This window comes from Sturnira hondurensis, unplaced genomic scaffold (assembly GCF_014824575.4).
Source record: "Sturnira hondurensis isolate 20B ecotype Veracruz unplaced genomic scaffold, ASM1482457v3 Scaffold0007406, whole genome shotgun sequence".
NCBI classification, from domain to species: Eukaryota; Metazoa; Chordata; class Mammalia; order Chiroptera; family Phyllostomidae; genus Sturnira; species Sturnira hondurensis.
In genome coordinates this window covers 10,315,348-10,326,120 of record NW_028080037.1, presented here as the reverse complement: position 1 = coordinate 10,326,120, position 10,773 = coordinate 10,315,348, and positions in this window count along the sequence as shown.

Sequence of the window (10,773 nt, the reverse complement as noted above, 5' to 3'; positions counted from 1 at the left end):
TGTGAATGACCAGACCTCAGCGACCTTAAAAATGGGCTGCTCAAGGCTGAGTTGAAAGACTTCAAAATTTGAACAAGGTGGAATTTCCGCCCTCCCCCTCCCCGCAGTCATTCTTGTGGGTTCTGAGATGCTTTGTAGCAAAAGCACCCGAACTTGGGGGCACACGAGTTCCAGGAACTGGTTGGGGCTGCATCTCTGCTGCTCTGTGACCTCAGTGGGGCTCTGGTTTTCTCCTTTCCCGAAGCCCCTCCTCCCCGCCCTCTTGTGTTCCTGCCTCTGAGCCCCCTACAGGTGGGGATGATGACAGACCCTTTGGCACCAACCTCCCCCCAGAACCTGTGCACCTGTCGCTTGTCCCTCGAAGGGGCAAATCGCTGCTTTTTCCTTTTTTTGCCATTATTTGTCCACAGTCAAGATTTATAGCGTTAACATTTTTTCTCTCTCTCGTCTAGAGAAATTAATTCTTTTGCGCTCTGTCCAGAGGTTAAATTGGAAACATCGAGCGGTAGTTTTAAAAGTGTTGTATGCATATCACTTACTGTGGAGTCAAGCTGTGTGGTTGGACTTCCCGAGGACTTAACCCCGTGTCGTCAGAGCAGATGTAATCAAGAAAAACTGGGCGGAGGGGAGTGGAGGAGGAGTGGGCACAGCTATTTAGCTGCTGTTCCTTTAGTTACACACCACCCCACGGCATCTAGTTCATTGAGATTCTGTGTCAGTGTGTTAGAGAACTTATTTTTCTTAGAGCTCCCTGATTTCCTCTCCTAATTTGGGCCATTTGTTTTCATGTCCAAGTGCACAGTTGTCATCCTGGGATTTACTGTTATTCACTCCTGTCTTCATTGCTGTGTTTTTGTAAAAACTCTTTATGTTTGACGGGACAAATCCAACTACCTTGCTCTCCTTCCGAATTCTCTCAGCTGTTCTTGGCCCTTTGTTTCTCTTTGTGAAAAGTGTGTTTTTTTAATCTCAAGTGCAGAGGGAGGAGTTAGTCGTATCCCTCAGTTCATTTTACGTATTATCACTGGTCCATTCAAGGCCCCGCCATTGGGGTATTTGTTGACCCCTCCATTCTCATATTCTCGCTTCCCTTCCCTGTCTTGCCCACCTGTCCCTGACAAAGACACCCCCTCAAGTGCATTTGCTAGACATGCCTGGGAACACCTGTGATGTACGTGTATCATTGTAAAGTGGATATTATTATTTCGTGTGTATATGTGTTTAAATCATACAAACGATACCATGCAACAGAGTGTCATTGGTTCTTCCTTCTTAAAGCCACCATTACAATGTCATACAGAATAGTTTCACTGTCCCCCACACCGCCCCCCTGCGTTCCACCGACTCAACCCTTTCTACCTTCCCTCAACTCCTGGTCAAATATGCGTGACATGAAGTTTACCATTTTCACCGCTTTTCAGTGTAAATCCTGACACATGCCATAGCCCGGATGCGCCTTGAACACACTGTGCCAAGTGAAACAAGACAGACACGAAAGGGCAAACGTGGTGGGAGTCAAACTTCTACAAAGTACCTAAACTGGGGAAACTGATAAAAAGGAGAAGCAGACTAGAAGCTACCAGGTGCCGGGGAGAGTGGGAGCAATGGGGGCTTCCCGTTTAATGGGTACAGAGTTTCTGTTTGGGTTGGTGAAACACATGGACATGTCCTCAATGCTGCTGAACTGTAGAATTAAGAAAATGCCTCCAGATATTGCCCAATGCCTCCCGGAGGGCAGTCACGCCAGCTGGGCATCACTACTCTGAAGCAGTGGGCTCTTTTAAAAAAAATTTTTTTTTTAATTCCCCGGTGCTGCTGGTTCTGTGGGTTTGCGAAACACACACTGAATAACACTGCTCTAAACTACAGCTGAATAAGGTAACCAACTCCCCCTCCGTTTTTGGAGATTGTATGTATCACACTTGTAACGCAAAACGACACCTCATTCAGTACAGCATTTGCTCTAAATGAAATTACGTCCACCCTGTAGGAAATGGGAATCCCAGCGTTACATTTTCAGACGCGGAATGTCCCTGCGCGCTGGGGACCGCGCACGATCCAGTTTTACTCCCTACACTGGGTGAGTTAGAAAGCAACCGGATAAATGACAAGGGGATGCTCATCAGAACCCGTTATTTCCTTACTGGTGTTATTTTGAAGAATGATCTAATGAGCCTCACCTGCGGTATTGAGCCAGCGCAGGGAGAGAAGTTTGTAGCATGAACACTGTTGAAGGGATTAACTCCTAAGTGTGTTGCTGAGATTCACACAAAGGCCCCGGTGAGCTCAGACTCTGGCTAAGCAGCCGAAGGACCGTTTGTAATTGCTCAGAGAGCTTCCTGGGAGAGCTGCACATTAGCAAGGCTTTGCAGGCAGCTCCCCGTGTGAGCAGGAAGGGCCGTAAATGCTGGTCTAAATGTCTTCAATTAGACGTGAAGGGGCGGGCTGCCTACCACAGCCAGCGAAGAAGCTCTCCTTGGGCTCCTGGGGGAAATCCACGCATCAAGGATTAAACATTTCCTGGATCTTTTTGGCTGATGCAGATCCAACATGCTCCTGGTGAGGGGGAAATTTACGGTCCTTTTGAGTCAGAGTGAGAGTGGATTTTTAAAAATATAGACGAAAGAAGGTTCGACTTAGGGCAGTGGGCACACATGCAGTATACAGATGGTGTATCACAGAAGGGAACACTGGAACCCTGTGTAATCTTTTTTTTTAAAGATTTTATTTATCTTTAGAGGGGAAGGGAAGGAGAGGAGGACAGAAATATCATTGTATGGTTGCCTCTCGTGCGTCCCCTGCAGGGAACTCGGGAACTGGCCCACAACCCAGGCATGTGCCCTGACTGGGAATTGAACCGTGAACCTTTGGTTCACAGGCCCGTGCTCAATCCACTGAGCTACACCAGCCAGGCAAAAACCTGTATAATCTTACTAACCAGTGTCACCCCAATACCTTTAATTTAAAAAAGAAGAGAAACTGTAGAACCACACTGAGTAGAGCCCATGTTGGCCCCTTTTCTCTTTCTTTCTCTCCTGTTCTCCCCGTCTCCTCTCCCAAGCTCCCTCTGCCTCTCCCTCTCCCTTCAATCTTTTTTGCAAAGTGGACACAAGGAGGCACAGGTACTTTTCCTTTGTTTTATGATTTGCCGTGTGAGCTGCTCTGCCTGCTGGTTTCCCCTACAAGACCCAGAACACAGCAGCAGAGTCCTGGGAAGTGGGATGGGAAGCTGTTTATCAGCTGTAAGAATTTCCAACCATTTGGTATTGATTTGTCATCTCAACAAACCGTGTTTGGAGTGTGAGGTCCAGCGCCATGAAGTACAGTCACAGGGCCGTGCAGCTGGTCCCCAGCACTTTTCCACCTTGCAAACCTGGACCCTGCACCCGTGAGACAACGCCCACTGCCCCTCCCCCACCAGCCCCTGGCAACATCTATTTGGCTTTCTGTGTGGATGAGTTTGCTCTCCATGCTTCTTGTAAATTAACTCATGGGATGCGTCTTTTTGTGACTGGCGTATTTCAGTCAAATGTGGTGTCTCCGAGGTTCATCCACCCTGTGGCATGTGTCGGAATTTCCTTCTTTGCAAAGGCTGAGTAATATCCTCGTGCGTGTGCATGCCACATGCTTACCCATCCATGCACCGGTGGATGCTTGCTTGGGCTCCTTCCACCTTTGGCCGTTGAATAGGCTGCTGGGAACTGGGTGTCCACGTATTTCTTTGAGACCCTGCCTTCACTTCTTTTGGCTACGGAACCGGACCTTCTGGGTCCTGCGGCGATGCTGTTCTTAATTTCCTCCGAGGACCTGCCATGCTTTTTGTCATAGTGGCTACACCATTCTACCACCATCCATGCGTAAGTCTCTCAGTTTTTCCACATCCTCACCAATGCGTGTTATTTTCGGTTTCCTTTTCTCGCAGTCACCCTCGTGGGCATGAGGTGAAACCTTATTGTGGTCAGTATGTTGGGGTCACGGGCCTGGCACTGTGCAGTGGCCAGGCTTGGAGTTAGTGGGTGGAAAACACATACAAATAACTAACTAGTTGTGCACGTTGCTTCAGAGGAGAAGTAATAGGGCTGGGGTGGAGGGCCTGACCACTTCCTGGAGCAGGGGCATCTCTTAAAGACACGGTAGCTCATGCCCATGCATCCCCCTCGGGTGGGGAAGTTTTCATGCTGGTCCCTTACGAGGAGGCTTCTGAGGAGGTAGCCTTTTGGCTGTGCATTTTGCAGAGGCCCATGGGTCCTTTCTGAGCACATAGCAGCTCTGGGGACTGTGACTTGCCAGACATCTTCATAGGTCTTTAGAGAGCTCTCACTCTTGCCAACAGTTGTCCGTCAATAAATTGGCGGTACCTCCTGGCCAGTTGCCCATTAAATTAGTCTCTCCCCTACAGAGAGTCACCCCTGGCCAAACGTTCCCTTTCTGGGAAGGATGCTCTGGTGACTCAAGGTGACCTGGATTCCTGTAATACCCTTTGCTAGCTTGTTACCAGAAGTTGCAATGTCCTGGGGGTGGGGGGAGATCACAGTGAATGGGGCCAGGAGAGGTGGCTGGATGCTGTTGTGTTGGGGTGCATTTTCCGTCGCTCCAAGACTCAGCCCTTTCTTTGTGAAGTGCCAAGATTGGACCTGATGGTCTCACCTTGCTTGGGATGTAGAGAGTTGGAGAGGAGGTGGCTAGGGCAGCTGTTCCGACACTTTCTTAGATAAGAGACGGATATGCTGGGTGATGTCACAGGGGGACAGCAACCACAGGTACGCTCAGGTTTGGGGAGTGTGGCTGCAACCCCAACCTCTTCTTTCCCACTCATCAGAGTCCACTGGAAAGCCAAATTGGAAGTGTGGTGTTATGACAGGGAAGCAGGCTTACCAACAGTACCTGAAGCTTAGCACATTCTCAAAAGCATATGCTGTTTTACATTATCATTATGATGTATATTTTAGGCTCCACCTACAATCTGGGGTAGACAGACGGCACCGAGTGGGCCAAACCCACCTGCCACCTGTCTGTGTATATATAGCCCATGGGCTAAGGATGGCTTTTGCATCTTTTACGTAGGTGAAAAACACAGAGGAATATTCTGTGTCTTGTGAAAATTGTTTGCCGTTCAGATGTCAGTGCCTGTAAATAAACCTCGGTGGGACCACAGCGATGCCTCTTTGCTCCTGTTATCTGTGACTGCTTCCTCACTACGGTGGCACAGCGAGCAGTTGCCACAGCTGTCCCAGGACCCGCGAAGCCTCACCTATTTGTTATGTCGCCATCCATGCGTGGAAAGGAAGGTCGCTGGCAGTTTTCAGACCCTCCTCTTTATTGGAATCCCTTGCATATTTGAATACGTTCGTTGAATATTTGTCATCCCCGTGGATGATGGGCATCTTGCTCACCCTTGTCATTCTAGACCTGGACATGGAATGACAGTGCTGCTGCGTTCCTTGTCACCCTGACGTCTGGCGAGTCTCTGTCTCGCGTTACCAGTCGCACTGTAGTTGCTGCTCTTTCCCAGGTTGACCTACTGGAATTGCGCGGCTGCCTGTCCAAGGCATTTGCAGGGGGCGGTTCCTGAGCAGAACCTCCCCGTTCCCCGTACCTGCTCTAAGGGTTTTCCTCTGGGCTCCAGCCTCTGAGCCCTCTGTGGGGCATCTCTCTCCGCCTTCACCCTAACCCTTTTATGGGATGCCCAGGAGACTGGGAGCAAGAGCAAGAGAATGTATCACAGAAAGGTTGGGGGCCAGGACCCTGAATCCTGACTCCACCTGGCCCAGAGCTCATCGTCACCCTTGGGGTGCTGCAGCTGCTGCCCCCCATCTCCTGCCACCTGTGGGGTCAGTTTTGTGGGACCATCTCCCCCCCCACAAAATCAGGTTGAAGCCCCCCACTCCCACTTTATTCCAGAACGAGGAGAATCCTTCCTTCCCCGCTGACACAGAAGTGTCTTTAGAGCGCAGCGTCTGCCCTCAGTGGAGGCCTTTGCAGAAGGGGCCTTTGCTTCCTCTTTGCTTCATGCCGAGGCCTCCAGGAGTGGGTCCCCCCAAATCACAGAGGAGTCTCCCCACCTCTTCTTCCCATGGTGGACTCAACCTCTGTCTGAGGGGCCACTGGAAAAATACCGATGGCTTTAAAAGAGGGGTTTGTCTTCCACTTAAGCCTCCAAGATGGTACAAATGTCAGGGTCCAGCTTTATAGAATGAATGAATGAATGAATGAGTATGGCAAAATAGAATCTATGTAATTTTATATAGCATATGCAATATATGTAGAGTATAACATGCACTTTTCTCTGTAGCCCAGCATATAGTAAAACATACTTAATGTACATAGTACATTGCATACTAAATTTCTATAAACATTAAATTAGTTTAAAAACCTTGGTACTTTCCTGTTAGTTACCCGTGACCGTTACCTCCTAGGGATTCCAACCTAGAGGTGGTCCGTCTCTGGTTCAGCACTAAGTGGAGCTGCAAGCAGGTGCTAACGCCCAGCGATGTAGGGCAAATCTCTACGTGGACGACTGGGCTTCACTCTGTGCCAGCCCACAGTCTGGCTTCCCGTTCCAGCTTCGCCTGGCCCCAGTGTCCCCAGGATTGGGGACAGAGGAGGTGAGGGGGTGAGGATAGGACAATGGGGGGTACAGATTGGTGGCATCATCTTCCTGGAAACATTCGTGCAAGTGTGAGGCCCACCGGTGGCAGGTTACTCTGGGCCCCTGAGTCCGCAGGGGCGCCATGGTGTTAATAAAGTAACTTGTGCTGAGTGGGCACCGACGGACGGAGTGGGTACTGAGGAAGCTGGAGGAAGGCAAGAGAGGCACGGGTGGGTTCGCGGGCTGCGCAGAGCACTCTGACGCTGCACGGGTGGCGTCTGGTTAGCCACTGACCGTGAGGTCCTTCTGGGGACAGCAGCCATGATCAAAGAGCCAGCAGCGTGGGCAGGGTGCCGGGGACGGCAGTGGTAGTGGTGAGGCAGCACCCGTGTGTGTCTCTCTTCTTTGCTGTCTTTCTCTTATGACGAAAGTATGATGAGAGTCAGATGAAAGTAATAAATTCGCCGTGTACATTTAAGAGAGATTTCATGTAAAAAAATTATGAAGCTTCTCCTGAAGTGAGGTTCTGGATTCTGGGAATAGAGGGATAATGGAACAGACTTCCTCCACCCTAGAATTTATAAATAGCCGAACATATGAATAAGATTTTTTCAGAAAGTGATAAAGGCGGTGAAGAAAATAGAACAGAGCCCAGAGTAACTTGGGTGAGTTACTAGGTGAGTTTAGCAAGAGGAGATTTATTCTTCACATGTTCACGGGCGTGCTTTTAAAGGCTTTCCCCTCGTAGCTGCCTCTATCTCCCCCTCCCGATCCCATTGGGTACCATCTCTCTAAAAATGGGATCCTGACGAGCATTCTGGGCTGCAGTCTTATTTCGTCCACTTAACATACTGTGAACATCTTTCCGTTTCATGATTTATTCACCTGCATCTTTATTTTATGGAGGCAGAGCCATGTATCATGTAGGCCGGACCGCACTTCCGTGCCCCTAAGGACGGCACACGGGCTACTCAGGTTGCTTCCGGGGCACTGAAGGGCGGATGCCCCTGGGGTCTGTCCTCTCCCTTCCGTCTGCACCGCCCCTCACTCGGGTCATTGAAATAGGCTTCTCATGAGTCCTCAGACTCCATCTTCCCCTCTCCGGGCCAGGTTTTATGTTTGTGATCACGTCGCTCTTCTTCCCCCTAACCGCCATGGGTTCCCTATTGCCTGCACGATAAAACAGAAACGCTTCGGCTTTATCGCTTTTGGGTTGGGCCTGAGTAAAACGGCATTGCTTAGGAAGTACATGAAAAGACGCTCCGCATTCTTAGTCCCTAAGGAAATGCAAGTCCAAACCACAATGAGGTACCACTTACTGGGTGCTAGGGTGAAGAATATATCATATATATATGTGTGTGTTTATATATATATACATATATATGATATACATATCAAATTCATATGGTAGAATAGATATATATAAAGTGGAATTTATATACATGCAAACACACACATATATCTATGTCTATATATAGCTATAGATTTATATATAACGGAGCGTAATAAGTGTTGGCAAGGATGCAGAGAAATTGGAACCCTCATACATTGCCTGTGGGAAAATAAGAAGGTGCTGTCTTTGTGGAAAACAGTTTGGCAGTTCCTCAAAAAGCGAAGCTTAGAATAACTACACAACTAAGCAGCTCCACTTCCAGGTCCATGCCCAAAAGGATTGAAAACAGGGACGGGAACAGCTGCTTGTGTGCCAGGATTCATTGTAGCGTTGCTCACAATAGCCAAAAGATGGAAGCAACTCCGGTGTCCACCAACAAAGGGATCCAAAAATGTTATATGATGGACTATTGCTCATTCATGCAAACGAAGGAAGTTCTGATCAATGCTATAACATGAATGAACGGTGGAAACCTTATGTAAAGTGGTGTAAGCCGGACACGAGAGGACAAATGCATGATCCCATTTATTTGAAATACATAGCACAGGCAGATTCATAGAGACAGAACGTAGATGAGCGGTTACATCTACACGGGGATGGAAAGTTACTGCTTGGTGGGTAGAGTTTCTGCCTGGAGCCTTGAAAAAGTTTCTGGGGTGGTGATGGCGGCAGATCGGTGTGCAACCAGTGACTTGCAGTCCAAAATGGTTACAACAGCGAGTTCTAGGCTATGGATGTTTTGCCACGACAAAACCCGAAGCAGACGGGATGCTTGTCCACCTGCCTCCGTGCCTTTGCTCACACGGTCCATTCTTCTCAGCACTTTTCTTACAAGCCTGCCTCCGAGATCCCTTTCCATTCTCCGGGCCCATCTCACGTGGTACCTCCTTCCCTGATGGCTTTCCTGACTCATTGTCCCTCCATCTGCTGGCAAATCGGCGTGACCTTTAATCTGTTTGAACCGTCGGAGTAAATTTACATGCTCCTTTCGTTCTGTTTTGTTGCCTTAGGCCCCTAGTAGGTTGTGAGTTCTCTGGGCACTGGGACCTTACTTACTTCATGCGTCTTTGCATTATTCATTCAACAAGTATTTATTGAGCCCAGTAAGTGTCAGCTTGAAATATACCAGTGCACCATAAAGGTCTGATTAATGTTACACTGAATTGAAATGTCAGAGGTGGTCTGAACCCCAAATTCTCCAAGGCGTTTCCGAGGGGTATAAGCTTAAGGCGGGGCCACCTGACTTAAAGGCCTTGTGGGTTTTCATTCCTAAAAGCGCTGGACCCTGTCGGAGAATTTTTGCTTTCTTCTCAGAACACGTATCACCCACCTTTTGGGAAGAATTTTTGTTTCCCTCCCCTCCATTCCAACCCTTGCGATTTGAGCGATCTGCGACGTTTCTTACATTTTTCTCTCCTGGTCACTGTTGATTGGTCGAAGGTGGGCAACGGACCCAAGCCAGCTTTTCCCTGGGATTGTTGAGACCAGAAGCGAGGGGGAGAGCCTGGCAGAGGTGAGGAGGCGTATTGGCACCTGTGTAAGAGGCTAGAGGGCAACAGGCGAGGACAGGCCTGATGCACAAGAAGAAGAGGGGAGGCGGAAAGAAAGACCCCCGGGACCAGGTGCCTCAGAGATCGGATGTACCTGTCAGCGCTGCAGGGGCTTGTCCCAGCCTTTCCCTGTGTCCCGTGAGGCCAACACTCCCCCCTGGTCTGAGTTAGCCTGAGTTGTTGGGATCTCATCCCTTGCAACCAAACCGCCACACCTCTCAGAGCCCAAGCTTTCTCGTGATAACGTGACGATAATAGAATTGTTCTGCATATTAGACATGAGGCATAGAAAATGCTGACGATAGTGCCTGGCCCATAATACATGCTCATAATCATTTTAACAATGATTGCTATTTGAATCAGCAGCCACAGTGCCCGAGACAACATGGGCTGTGCACTGAAGAAGAAAAGATAACGTGGATTCTTCTTACGGCTCTGTCCATGACAGGGTCATTCTTCACCATGTTAGTGCCTCTGTCCTTACTAGCCCCGGCCGTGCCTCCCTCTCTGATGACACTCTGAGTTTCAAAGGTCCTTCACCATTTGCACCCAGGTCTTGCCAAGGTGTCTCCCCCGTGGGGGCCGGAGGCACAGAGGGGTTCGGTCCGCACCTCACCGCACCCCCGTTTGGCCTGGGTGGTAGACAGTCAGTGTACATCTCCAAGCGTTTGGCTGGCGTGTTTGTTGCCAGACACTAAAACCGTGTCATTGGGGTTAAGTGTTTGGGGAAATGGGCTGTATTATGTCATCAGCCGAGGCTTTGAAAAGTTAGAACTGCCGAATGAGCTGCCAGCTCCGATCTTGATCTTCAGTGGGCACACCTGTACTCACTGGCGGGACACGCTGAGACACTCACTGTGAACTTTGTGACTTACCCGGGAAGGCATCTTCCTCTTGCAGTGGCACTTAGTGGCAGCATCTCAATTGTTACGTCAAATATTTTATACATGATTCAAGACATTAAAAGTGTAACAACAGCAAACGCGTAAACCACGGCTGTCCTGTGCCAGATGCCGTTTCAGCATTCTACCTGTGCTCACACAAAGGCTCAGAGACTTTGCTGTATGTTAGACTCACCTGGGTAATTTTAGGAAGTCCTGGGACTCGGGCCACCCCTCGCACCTGTGCCTTCGGGATCGCTGGGCATCAGCAGTTGTAAGAACTCCCTAAGCGTTCTCGTGTGCAGTCGAGGGCGGGAGCTGGTGAATGAACAGGCAAGTTAAGTGACCCGCCCAAGGTCT